Source organism: Micromys minutus, assembly GCF_963924665.1.
Source record: "Micromys minutus genome assembly, chromosome: X".
NCBI lineage: Eukaryota > Metazoa > Chordata > Mammalia > Rodentia > Muridae > Micromys > Micromys minutus.
The window spans coordinates 41584209-41598761 of NC_137970.1; positions in this window are offsets into that span (position 1 = coordinate 41584209).

The following is a 14553-nucleotide window of genomic DNA, read 5'->3' on the forward strand; positions in this document are numbered from 1 at the left end:
CATAACTGAATCTCAAAAACAAACAAACAAACAAAACCCAGAAATTACCTTGTCATTCCCTTATGGGATTTTCATATGTAACTACTTTGGGTTGATCCTCACTCTCTGACCTACTTCTCTCTCAACCTCCTGCCTGCCCCCAACTCATACCCCCTCTCCCAATATTCCCTCTAATACTTTTATAACATTTATACTCTATTATCTTATTTAGAACCTTTATTAAAATTTCTTATTGTCCCCTCATGGATCCCTTTATGTTTTTCTGTGCTCTACATACACTTATTCTTGCACAAATACAAATAAAATAAAAGTTAGAAGTTCTTATCCACATGTCTTAGCCTGGGTTTTACTGCTCTGAACAGGCACCATGACCAAGACAATTTTTATGAAGGACAACATTTAATTGGGGCTGCCTTACAGTTCAGAGGTTCAGTCCATTATCATCATGGCAGGAAACACAGCAATGTCCAGGCAGACACGGTGCAGGAGGAGCTGAGAGTTCTATATCTTCATCAGAAGGCTGCTGGGAGAAGACTGACTCCCACATAGTTAGGAGGAGGGTCTCATTGACTACTCCCACAATGACACACTTCCTCCAACAAAGCCATGCTATTCCAACAAGGCCACACCTCCTAATAGTGCCACTCCCTGGGCCAAGCACATTCAAACCACCACAGCACATATGAGAAAGGGTATGCTGAAATACCCCACAAAGGGGGGGAGGGGGCTGTCAAAACCATTTTCAGAGGTTAGGCATGGCCTCCATGTTGACAGATGGGGCCACCCACCCATCTTCAAAATTTTAACCCAGAATTGTTCCTATCAAAAGGAAATAAAGGGACAAAGAGCAGAGAAGAAACTGAAGACCATGCAGAGACTGCCCCAACTGGGGATCCATCCCACATGTAGACCCCAAACCTAGATATTATTGCTGCTGTTAAGAAGTACATGCTGTCAGGAGCCTGATACAGCTGTCTCCTGAGAGGCTCTACCAGATCCTGACCAATACAGGAGGCCCTTGGTCCTGTGAAGGCTTAATGCTCCAGTGTAGAGGAATGCTAGGGTGGTAAGGTAGGGGAGCACCCTCATAGAAGCAGAGGGAGGGGAAATGGGATAGGGGGATAACATTTGTGATGTAAATAAAGAAAATAACCAATTTAAGAAAGAAATAATAAATTAAAAAAAAACATTCTTGATTCTCTAGCATAGTCACCACCCCAATTTTTCCATATTCCTATGGCTCAAAATTCCCCTCTGCATCTTGATATATGGGCTCAGTCATATAGTGGAGTAAATTTTTTAATCTTAAGATATACTTAAAGCAATTGAACAAATAGACACAAGCTTCTAGGGAAGATAGGGGTTCAGGCTTCCTCTTTAATTCTTTGATAAACTTTAAATCTATATATCACATTGTCTTATTGCTGTGAAGAGACACTATGAGCAAAGAAACTCTTATAAAGGACAACATTGAATTGGGGCTGGCTTAAAGTTTCAGAGATTCAGTTTATTTTCATCAAGGTGAGAGCATGGCAGTGTCCAGGCAGGCATGGGGTGGAGGAGCCAAGAGTTCTACATCTTTATCTGAAGGCAACAGCAGGAGGAAACTGTCTCACACTGGCCTGACTTGAGCATATATATGAGACTTCAAAGCCCCACCTCCACAGTGACATATTTCCTCCAAGAAGGCTACTTCTTAATAGTGCTAATTTCCATAGGCCAAGTATATTCTAACACTCATTTTATTAAAAAAAAATAACTGTTGGGGTGATGTTTTTGGTCATTGTGTAAAGATGTGTTTCTATTCTTTCTTGTCTGCCTAAGGCAACTTCTGATTGATTAAAATAAAACGTCTATGGCCTATAGCAAAAGGCAGAATAATAAGGTAGGAATTCCAGACAGATAGAGGTACTCTGAAAAAAGAGAGTGGCATGGGGGATTCAGCCAGCTGGACACAGAGGAAGAAGTAAGCCAGGAGGGAAGGAATGGTAACTAACCAGCTATATGGCAGAACTCACATTACTAATAAATGGGCCAATTGAGTTATGAGCTAGTAGAAAACATTGCCTAGCTTCAAGGCCAGAAATCTATAAATAAATGTAGTTTACTTGTCATTTCATGAAACAGGAACTGGTTTCAATGAACCATGATGCTTTCCTTATTTTTTAGTATAGAAAACTATATTTTTAACATAAGATTTGCTCAGATGAAGGTATAGAGAATAGTCTGTTCTTTGTTTTGTTTTCCTTTTATTGAAAATAGATTCTTTTCTCACATAATATATCCTGATTATGATTTTAGCCCCTGTACTGCTCCTAGTTCGTTCTCTCCTCCCCTCCCATCAAGATGCTTCCATTCTCTCTCTCATTAAAAAAAGAACAGGCTTCTAAGATATAACAACCAAACGTAATGAAAGGTAATAATATAAAGTAAGAATCATCACATTGAGGCTGAACAAAGCAAAGCATCAGAAGGAAAAGACCCCAAGAACATTGTAACTTTTAGTATTTTGTTGTTGTTCTGTGGCTTTAACATTTTAACAATGTAACACAGGGAGGTTCTTTTCTGGCCTTGACTTTTAGACAAGAGTTAGAGTCATTTTTCCTGTGATTTTTTTTTAACATTCTAACAACTTAACATAGCAAGGTTCTTTTCTGGCCTTGACTTTTAGACAAGAGTCAGAGACCTTCACAGTCTCAGAAATCCCATAAAATACTAAGCTGGAAGACATAATTTATATGCAGATGACCTAGTGCAGACCCATGTAGGCCCTGTGAATGCTCCTTCTATAAAGTTGGAATCCCTGAAAAGAGACCCTGATGCCATTACATGAAAACCTGAAGGTAAAGTCTAAGTTACAATGGAGATCAGAGAATAGTGGAGACACCAGGATCATCGATGTGTACTTGAAAAAGCTTTGAGATATACTGAAGAAACAAAACATAAGAATTTGGGGAGTAAAAGGAGCTGAGAAACAAACAAAAGGTACAGAGAGTCTATTTAGTGAAATTATTCCATCAAATATCTAAAGACCAGAAAATGATATGGATAAAAGTACTGGACACATTTTTACCTTAAAGTCAAGGCCAGAAAAGAACCTCTCTTTGTTACATTGTTAAAATGGTAAAACCACAGAACAACAACAAAAATATTAAAAGTCATAAGAGAAAATTGTTAGCTTATATACAAAGTGAAACTTATTAAAATAACAGTATCTTGACAGAAATGTCAAAAATCCAGAACAGTAAGAGATAATAAAATATAAACAATATGAGTAAATAAATACCAAATAGGATTAGTATATTCTGGTTTGTTTTCTTTGAGAATACTTTTACTAATTAATTAAGAAATTCATAAATGTGTTTTGAACCCATTTACTAACCTTCTCTCAGCTTCCAGGAGAGTTAAATTTAGAAATCAGTGGTGAAATATATACCTTCCAAGATAAGCACAAATTAGAGCAACTAATGATCACTCACCAAGTATTGTGGAAGATACTTAGATAATTCTACAAACAGGGAAAGAATATAGTCACAAACACAAGTAGTCAGAAAAGAATAAAATTTAGGAACAAATAGATAACAAACAAAAACCAAAAATCAAAGATGTTTAATATGGCAAACAAGCTCCTAAAATTAAAAAAAAAAAAAGGAAAAAGAGAAAGAAAAGATTTGAGACATGTAAACAATACTAACAGAATCTGACTATGTCTTGGTAATAACCCCCAAACTTCATTATGTTTGTTTTCCAACTAAAAGATACACACTAGATGACTGCATTGAAAGACCAGTTACAATTGTTTCTGATCTGCAAGAGACACAGCACATTAAAGTAAATCATGGCAAGAGATATACAAGCATGCATGTTGAAGACAATCAGGATTAGCAATATGAATATCTGATGAAGTAGATTTCACACCAGAATTACTCAGAAGAAATAACGTTCACTGAAAATTTAATCAAAGAACCAATTGATCAAGATGATGTAATGACAGATAGGTATATGAATAATCAGACAGACATATATGTACCATTTTTGATACAAATAATTTCATAAAGCACTACTAAGCATGAAATGGCAGGAGTAACAGAAGAAAATTCAATATCCTACTCAGAGCAATAGATACATTACCCAGGCCACACCCCCAAAAATCAACACAGAAACTTTATAGTCAAACTCAAGGATAACCAAATAAACTTTATACACAATTATAGAATATTTTACACAAAATGTGAAATATACATGCTTCTTAATGGCTCATTGAACTTTCTCTAAAACTGCTGCTTACTATTGGCCAAATTTTAACAAATACTAAAAGTATTAATTTTATATGTCTTATCATATAAAGGAATAAAAAACTAAAAGTCACTTGCATGAGAAATAATAGAAATTACATAAATCCATAAAGGTTGAATGATACATACATAAGTATATATCATTTATTAAAGATTTATTAAAGAAAATAGAAAGGATATTTAAAGTTACTTTGAATAAAATAAAAATGCAAATATAATCTACCTTAATATTTGAAATACAGGACAGTATTTTCAATGCAAACACTTACCATTAAAAATGCCCACATTAAAAACAATCAGATATGGCTAGAGAGATGGCTCAGAAATTAAGAGCACTGATTGTTCTTCCAGAGGACCTTGGTTCAATTCTCAGCAACCACACTGTCTCTAAATCCAACTCTAGAGGATGGCAGCTGACACTTTCTGTAAACTAAGTTCCAGAGGAACCAACACCCACACACAGACATATATGTAGGTAAAAATACAATGCATACAAAATAAAAATAAATAAATTTGGGCTGGAGAGATGGCTTAAGTGGTTAAGAGCACTGGCTGCTGTTCCAGAGGTCCTGAGTTCAAATCCCAGCAACCACATGGCAGTTCATAATTATCTACAATATGATTTGCTGCCCTCCTCTGGCACTCAAGTGTATATACTAATAGAGCAGATTAAATAAAATAAATCTAAAAATAGTGATCAAAAATAAATAAATTTTAAAAATAAGACAAAACTTAAAGTCTAATGTTATAGTTCAAATTCTCAGGAACATAGAAAAATGCTAAACACGAAATTAGTAGATAGAAAGAAATAATGATCAAAGGAGAAAATAATGAAATAAAGACTGACTAAATGAATAATTAAAAGGAATTAATGAAATAGAGTGACTTACTATAAAAGATAGACAAATTCTTTGTAGAACTAATGAAAATGAGAGTACCAAAATTATTAAAACTAGGGGTGAAAGAAGGACATTACAGCTATTATCTGTAAAATTCACTGGCTTTACTAAGTAATACTTTGAAAATGTGTATTCTAGCAAGTAGGAACATCTGGAAAAAAACCAACAAACTTCTAAATAGAATACTTAGCATAATACACAAATAATCAGACTTACAACAAACAAGGAAACTGAGGTATCAATAAAAAGCTGTATAGCTAAGAAAATGTGGATAGCTTCTTAAATTCTTTATTTATTTTGGATATTAGCCCTCTATTGCATGTGGGGCTGGTGAAGTTTTTTCTCCATCTGTAGGTTGCTGATTTGTATTATTGACTATATCCGTTGCCTTACAGAAGCTTTCTAGTTTTATAAGGTCCCATTTATCAATTCTTGATCTTAGAGTGAGAACCATTGGAGTTCTGTTTAGGGAATTTCCCCCTGTGCCAATGAGTTCAAGGCTCTTTCCCACTTTCTCTTCTATTAGATTGAGTGTATCTGGTTTTATGTTAAGGTCCTTGATAAACTTGTATTGAACTTTGTGCAAGGTGACAAATATGGGTCTATTTTTATTTTTCTACATATTGACAGCCAGTTAGACCAGAACCATTTATTGAGGATTCTTTCTCTTTTCCATTGTATATTTTTGGCTTCTTTGTCAAAGATCAAGTGTGTGTAAGTGTATGGTTTTATTTCTGGGTCTTCAATTTTATTCTATTGATCAATGTGTCTGTCTTTGCACCAATACAATACACTTTTTATCACTACTGCTCTGCAGCAGAGCTTGAAAATTGTGGTTTATTTACACAATGGAATACTACTCAGCTATTAAGAACGAGGATATCTAAGAATCTTTTCTGTTTTTGTCTGAATCCAGAGCTGATGCTGTGACACAGCTCTCTGTACCCAAATCCTGCCAGGAAAGAACTGGTCTCCCAGGAGTGCTGACACACAGGCCTATAGGAGGGTCAAGCAACTGTCAAAGACAGCAAGGCCAGCTAACACCAGAGATAACCAGAAGAAGAGAGGCAAGCCCAAGAACCTAAGCAACTTGGCATCATCTGAACCCAGTGCTCCTACCACAGCAAGCCCTGTATACCACAACACACCGGAAAATCAAGATTTGGATTTAAAATCATGTCTTATGATGAGGTTAAAGGATGGTAAGAAGGACATAAATAACTCCCTTAAAGAAATACAGGACATCACAGCTAAACAGGTAGAAGCCCTTAAAGAGGAAAAACAGAAATCCCTTAAAGAATTACATGAAAACACTAAAAAATGAGTGAAGGAATTGAACAAAGCCATCCAGGATCTAAAAATGGAAATAGAATAAACAAATAAATCATAAAGGGAGACAATCCTGGAGATAAAAAACCAAGAAAAGAGATCAGGAGCCATAGATATAAACATCACCAACAAAATACAAGAGATAGAAGAGAGAATCTCAGAGGCAGAAGATACCATAGAAAACATTGACATAACAGTCAAAGAAAATGCAAAACTCAAAAAATTCTTAACCTAAAATATCCAGGAAATCTGGGACACAATGAGAAAATCAAACCTGAGAATAATAGGTGTAAAAGAAAGCAAATATTCCCAAATTAAAGGGCCAGTAAATATCTTCAACAAAATTATAGAAGAAAACTACCCTAACCTAAAGAAAGAGATGCCCATAAACATACAAGAAGGCTACAGAGGACCAGAAAAGAAATTCCTCCTGTCACATAATAGTCAAAACACCAAATTTACAAAACAAATAAGGAATATTAAAAACACTAAGGGAAAAGGTCAAGTAAAATAGAAAGTCATACCTATGAGAATTATACCAGACTTCTCAACAGAGATTATGAAAGCTATAAGATCCTGGGGAGATGTCAAACAGAATGAAGACAGCATTTTCAATAAAATGGTGTTGATTCAACTGGCAGTCAGCATGCAGAAGAATGCTAAACAGATATGTACAAAGAACTTAAGAAATTAAACTCCATAGAATCAAATAATCCTATTAAAAATGGGGTACATACAAAGCTCAAGTGCAAGTGGATCAACTACCTCCACATAAAACCAGATACACTGAATCTAATACAACAGAAAGTGGGGAAGAGCTTAGAACACAAAGGCACAGGGAAATTTTCCTGAACAGAACATCAATGGCTTATGCTCTAGAATCAAGAATCGATAAATGGGACTTAATGAGATTGCAAAGTTTCTGTAAGACTAAGGACACTGTCAAGACAACAAAATGGCAGCCAACAAACTAGAAAAGGATCTTTATCAATCCCACATCTGATAGAGATCTAATATTCAATATATACAAAGAACTCAAGAAGTTAGATGTCAGAGAATCAAACAATCCTATTAAAAATGGGGTACAAAGCTAAAAAAGAATTCTTAACTGAGGAATATCGAATGGCTGAGAAGCACCTAAGGAAATGCTCAACATCCCTAGTCATCAGGGAAATGCAAATCAAAACAACCCTGAGATTCCACCCTGCACCAGTCAGAATGGCTAAGACCAAAAACTTAGGTGACAGCAGATGCTGGCAAGGATATGGAGAAAGAGGAACACTCCTCCATTGTTGGTGGGATTTCAGGCTGGTATAACTACTCTGGAAATCAGTCTGGAGGTTCCTTAGAAAACTGGACATAGTACAACCTGAAGACCTAGTTATTCCACTTCTGGGCATATACCCAATAGATGTTCCAACGTATAATAAGGACACATGTTCCACTATGTTCATAGCAGCCTTATTTATAATAGCCAGAGCTGGAAAAAAAACCTAGTTGTCCTTCAACAGAGGAATAGATACAGAAAATTTGGTGCATTTATGCAATGGAGTACTACTTAGCAATTAAAAAAATGACTTCATGAAATTCTTTAGGCAAATGGATGGAACTAGAAGCTAACACCCTGAGTGAGGTAACCCAGTCACCAAAAAAATAAAACCTCAAAACAAAAACCCCTACACATGCTATGCACTCATTGATAAGTGGATATTAGCCCAAATTTTGTTTTACCCAAGCAAGATATAATTCACAGACCACTTGAAGCTCAAGATGAAGGAAGACCAATGTGTGGATGTTTCAATCCTTCTTAGAAGAGGGAACAAAAAATATTCATAGGAGAAAACAGGGAGAAAAAGTTTGGAGCAGAGACTGAAGAAAAGGCCATCCAAAGACTACTCCACCTGGGGATCCATCCCACATGCAGACACCAAATCCAGACACTATTGCTGATAACAAGAAGTACATGCTGACAGGAGCCTGCTATATCTGTCTCCTGAGGGACTCTGTCAGATCATGACAAATACAGAGGCAGATGCTCACAGCCAACCATAGAACTGAGAACTGGATCCCCAATGGAGGAGTTAGAGAAAGGACTGAAGGAGCTGAAGGGGGTTGCAATTCCACAGGAAGAACAACATCAAACAACCAGATCCCCCAGAGCTCCCAGGGACTAAACCACCAACCAAAGAGCACACATAGAGGGACCCATGGCTCCAGCTGCATATGTAGCAAAGGATGGCCTTGTCATCCATCAATGGGAGGCAAAGGCCCTTAGTCCTATCAAGGCTGAATGATCCAGTGTAGGAGAATGTCAAGGTTGAGAGGTGGTAGGGGGTAGGTGGTTGGGTGAGAACCCTCATAGAAGCATGGGAAGGGAGGATGGCATAGGGTGTTTCTGGAGGGGAAACCAGGAAACTGCTCAACATTTTAAATGTAAATAAAAATGCAATTAAAAAGAAACAACAAAGACATCCTGAGTTTTCCAGGTAAATGAATGGAATTAGAAAGTATCACTGTGAGTGAGGTAACTCAGAAGCAAAAGGACATGCACAGTATGTACTCACTAATAAGTGGATATTAGCCAAAAAAGTACAGAATACCCACGATACAGTCCACAAAACTCAAAAATGTCAACAAGCTAAATGGCCTAAGTAAGGCCACCCTAGTCCCACTTGGAAGGGAGAAGTAAGCAACCACAAAGGGGGGGGGGTGGACCTGAGAGGAAAATGGTACAGGGTAGGAGGGGAACATGATCTGGTATTGTGTGGGGGGAAAGGACCGAAGTCCTGAGGGCGAGCAGAAAGAATGGAAACAGGCAACCTCAGGAGGTAGGAGGTTGAGAGGACCCTCCAGAATGTACTAAAGACCTAGGAGGTGAGAGACTCCCAGGACTCCAAGGGAGGGACCTTAGATAAAATGTCCTACAGTGGGGAGAGGGAACTTGTAGAGCCCACTTCCAGCAGAAAGAAAAGACATCAAGTGAGGGATAGGTCTGCCATCCCACAGTCAAAACTCTGACTCATAATTGTTCCTGCCTGAATGAGCTGCAGGGATGGAAATGGAGAAGAGCATGAGGAAAAGAAGGTCCAGTGACAGGCCCAAAGGAGGATTTAGCTCAAGGGGGGACACTATTGCTGAGGCTACGGAGTGCTCATCAAAAGGGAGCATGACTTCCCTCAGAAAGATCCAACAAGCAGCTGAAAGAGTTAGATTAAGATATTTGCACCCAACTAACGGACAGAAGCTGCTGCCCCCTGTGGTTGAATTGGGGAAAAGCTGGAAGAAGCAGAGGTGACCTTGTAGAAGGACCAACTGTCCCAATTAGCCTGGATTCCTGAGATCTCTCAGATACTGGACTACCAACCAAACATCATACACCAGCTGATATGAGCACCCACCCACACCCACACATACATACAGCAGAAGTCTTAGTTCAGTCAGAGAAGATGCACCTAGCCCTCAAGCAATTGGAGGCCCCATGGAGTTTAGAGGTTTGAGGGGATGGTGGGGTGGGGACATCTGTGTGAATATGGGGGAGAGGAGGTGGCAACAGGAAGGAGGTATGGGATGTGGAACAGTCAGAGAGAGGGTGGACTGGGAGGGGAATAAGATCTGGAGTGTTATAATAAAATAAAATAAAGAAAATTTACAGACAGACTGATTCAATGCTGAACTTTACCAGAAATTTGCATTTGCTCTTCAAATTATTACATAAAATAAAAAAGGGAAAGAAAGGATCATTAAATTTGTTAATGTCATCATTACTCTGATTCAAAACCAATAAAGAACACACTATCCCCACCACCAACAACAAACCATCTAACTTCTCTATTGACTACAGACACAACAGTTCTCAATAAATTTTGTGCAAACTGAATCAAACATCACATTTTACAACTACCCATAATGGGACTAGAGAGAAGGCTCAGTTAAGAGCATTTCCTAATCTTGCAGAGGACCTGAGTTTGGTTCCCAGCACTCAGGTAGGGTGGCTCACACTTCCTGTAATGCTAGTTTAAAGGTATCTGATTCTTTTTTCTAGCCTATTATGCATAGTCAGGATGTGAAAATAGTTATGTTTATGCACACACACATAATTTTATAATCTTTTAAAAATACTTAGGGTATTTACCTTCTAATCTGCCTAGCTCCCACCACATAGAAGAGCCCACCAGGCCCCAACCACTCAACCTGTACCTCCCAATCTGCCCAGCTTCCCGAATGAAAAAGAAGAGAAAGCTAGGCCCTAACGACTGCAGCCAGACTTCCTTTGTCGCTCCAGTCCTGGAGAGTACCAATAATACCTGGTAATGATACCTTGCGCCCCGAATACCCTGCCCTAGCTTCCATACTTTCTCCAGATCCTGGTGCTGACTGGCAAGCCCTACCCAGACAATCATCCCTAGGCCCACATTCTTTCCTATTCAATCAATTAACTCCAAATGCATAAATCTTGTCACAAGGACAGAAAACAAAAAGAAATCCACATAAAAATCTAAGACACGTCTCATCCAAAAATCACTAATCCCATAATAATGGAACCCAATGAGAATGGCCTTAAAGATTGTCCAAACAAGAAGTTTAAAACACTGTCAAAACTGGCTTCGGAAAACTCGAAGTTAAAAAAAAGAGATGAATGAAATGAGATAAGGAAACTAATACATGACATGAAAATATAATTAAATAAGACACAATTATTGAAGAAAAACTAAGATGAAATAATGCAAAAAGTGAAATAGTACGTACACACACACACACACACACACACACACACACACACACACACACACACAAACTCCCCATAAACAGAAAGAAAAACACTTGAGTACCACGAAAAGACCTAATTCTCAGAGTATAGGCATGGGAAAAGGAGAAGATTAATTGAATCAAAGGCACAGATTCTAATTTCAGAAAAATTACATTATAAAACTGTTCACACAGTTGGCCATCCTGGTTCCTACAGAGCTCAAAACTGAGATGATTAAAAAAAGAAGCTCTCCGTGGCACATTAAATTAAAACATTAAAAGCAGAATAAAACTGCAAGAAAAAAGTCAACTCACTTATAAAGGCAAAATAACACCTGGTTGATGATCTGAGAGAAATTTCAAACTCAAAGGGCATTGAAAATATGTTTCAAGTTCTCAAAGAACATTAATCTCAATCAATTACTCTCAATCAAGAATATTATATCCACCAGAGAACTCCTACAGCTGATAAACAAGTTCAGCAAAGTGGCTGGATATAAAATTAACTCAAACAAATCAGTAGCCTTCCTATATTCAAAGAACAAACATGTGGAGAAAGGAATTAGGAAAAGATACCCTTCACAATAGTCACAAAAACTATGAAATCCTTGGTGTGACTCTAACTAAGCAAGTGAAGGACCTGTATGACAAGAACTTCAAACCTCTAAAGAAGGAAATCGAGGAAGATCTCAGAAAATGGAAAGATCTCCCATGCTCATGGATTAGAAGGATCAACATTTTAAAAATGGCCATTCTACCAAAAGCAATCTACAGATTCAATGCAATCCCCATCAAAATTCCAACCCAGTTCTTCATTGAGTTGGAAAGATCAATGTGCAATTTTATCTGGAATAACAAAAGACCTAGAATAGCGAAATCCATCCTCAACAACAAGAAAACATCTGTGGGAATCACTATCCCTGACCTCAAGCTATATTACAAGGCAATTGTGCTGAAAACTGCATCGTACTGGTACAGAAATAGGCACATGGATCAATGAAATAGAATAGAAGATCCAGAAATGAGCCCTCATGTATATGGTCACCTGATTTGTGACAAAGGAGCTGTAAACATTCAACGGAAAAAGGACAGCCTATTCAACAAATGGTGTTGGTCCAACTGGCACTCAGCATGCAGAAGAATGAAAATAGACTCTTTCTTATCTCCTTGTACAAAGCTCAAGTGTAAGTGGATCAAAGATCTCCACATTAAACCAGATACACTGAAACTATTAGATGAGAAAGTAGGGAAAACCTTAGAACACATAGGCACAGGAGAAAATTTTTTAACAAAACACCAATGGCTCAAGCTCTAAGGTCAAAGATTAACAAACGGGACTTAATGAGATTGCAAAGTTTCTGTAAGGCTAAGGACATTGTCAAGAAAACAAAACGGCAGCGGACAGAATGGGAAAAGATCTTTACCAACTCCACATCAGATAGAGGCCTAATATCCAAGGTATACAAAGAACTCAAAAAGCTAGACACCAGAGAATCAAACAACCCTATTAAAAAATGGGGTACAGAACTAAACAAAACGTTCTCAATTGAGGAATATGAAATGGCTGAGAAACATCTAAGGAATTGCTCGACATCCTTAGCCATCAGGGAAATGCAAATCAAAACAACCCTGAGATTCCACCTCACACCTGTCAGATTGGCCAAGATCCAAAACTCAGATGACAGCAGATGCTGGCAAGGTTGTGGAGAAAGAGGAACACTTCTCCACTGTTGGTGGGGTTGTAAACTGATACAAGCACTCTGGAAATCAGTCTGGCGATTCCTCAGAAAATTGGACATAGTACTACCTGAAGATCCAGCTATTCCACTTCTGGGCATACACCCCAGAGACACACCAATATACAACAAAGATACATGCACCACAATGTTCATAGCAGCTCTATTTATAATAGCCAGAAGCTGGAAAGAACCCAGATGTCCTTCAGTAGATGAATGGATACAAAAATTGTGGTACATTTACACAATGGAGTACTACTCAGCTATCAGAAACAATGACTTAACCAAATTCTTCAGAAAATGGTTGCATCTAGAGAATATCATCCTGAGTGAGATAACCCAGTCACAAAAGAACAGACATAATATGCAGTCACTGATAGTGGGATGCTAACCCCAGAGGCTCGGACTGCCCCAGAAACAACTCACAGACTGTGTGAAGTTCAAGAAAAAAAGAAAACAAAACAAAAACAAAATAAATTATGCTCAATCCTTACACACCAAGAAAACGTTGACTAATTCCCTGTTACATCCTGTTTTACATGTGCTTTTTGCTCATTGTAACTAGTAAGTCCTTAATGCAGAGTATCAAACCTTAAAAAAAAGAAAAAAGAAAAAAAAGCCAAGCACTGACAAAAATGTATTTGTATACATTTATGCAAAAATGTTTAAAATTTTTTTCTTTTATCTTTGTTTTTAACATAAAGTTAAAAAAAGAAAAAATAAATAAATAAGTAAATAAACTTCAAGAAAAAGAATATTATATCCAGCAAAACTATTAAAATTAATAGAGAAATGAAACTGGGACTAGAGAGATGGCTCAGCCTTTAAAGGCTAGGCTCACAACCAAAAATATAAGAAATAAAATTGTCCACAAGAACAAATGAAAAGTATTTATGACCACTAAGCCAACTCTGTGGAGTATACCAAAAGTACTATTTGAGTCAAAAGAGAATAAACACAACCAAGATAAAAATAATACCAAGACAATAGATTTAAAGAGGTCAAAGAATCACCATAAAATTGACAAAATGACAAGAACACATATCTCTCAACAATAATTCTGTGTTCTGAGACTTTTGGTATCTTTTTAAAAAACACAGAAACATTGTGGGAATATATTTCTCTTTTAATCCCGGGTCTGGGGAAATAGGGCTACTTTTCAGCAGGTGACTAAAATTTGCCCCATACTCTAGCAAGTGCATGATTTTCTAGCTGCAGATAGTTTCTACAGGTGTGTGACATTTGGAATTCTGGGGACTTTTCAGAGGATATATAAATACTAGAATCCTGATAGAAGGGGCTGATTGCACATTTTGTGACTGGTTTCTGGTGGTTGATGTTTGGTACAGTTTGTCAAGAAGGTGTGTGCAAAGAGATGAAAAGAAAAAATCAGATATCCTTCCAACAAAAATCAAACTTGCCCCAAGGAACTCGACACTCCTAATCAACAGGACATAGGCTAATGGTACCATTGCCCATTTTCCTACCCACTATTCTGGGATTTCTTCCGCTCACCTTTCCATCCTTCTTTCTCTCCTACCTAGTGAT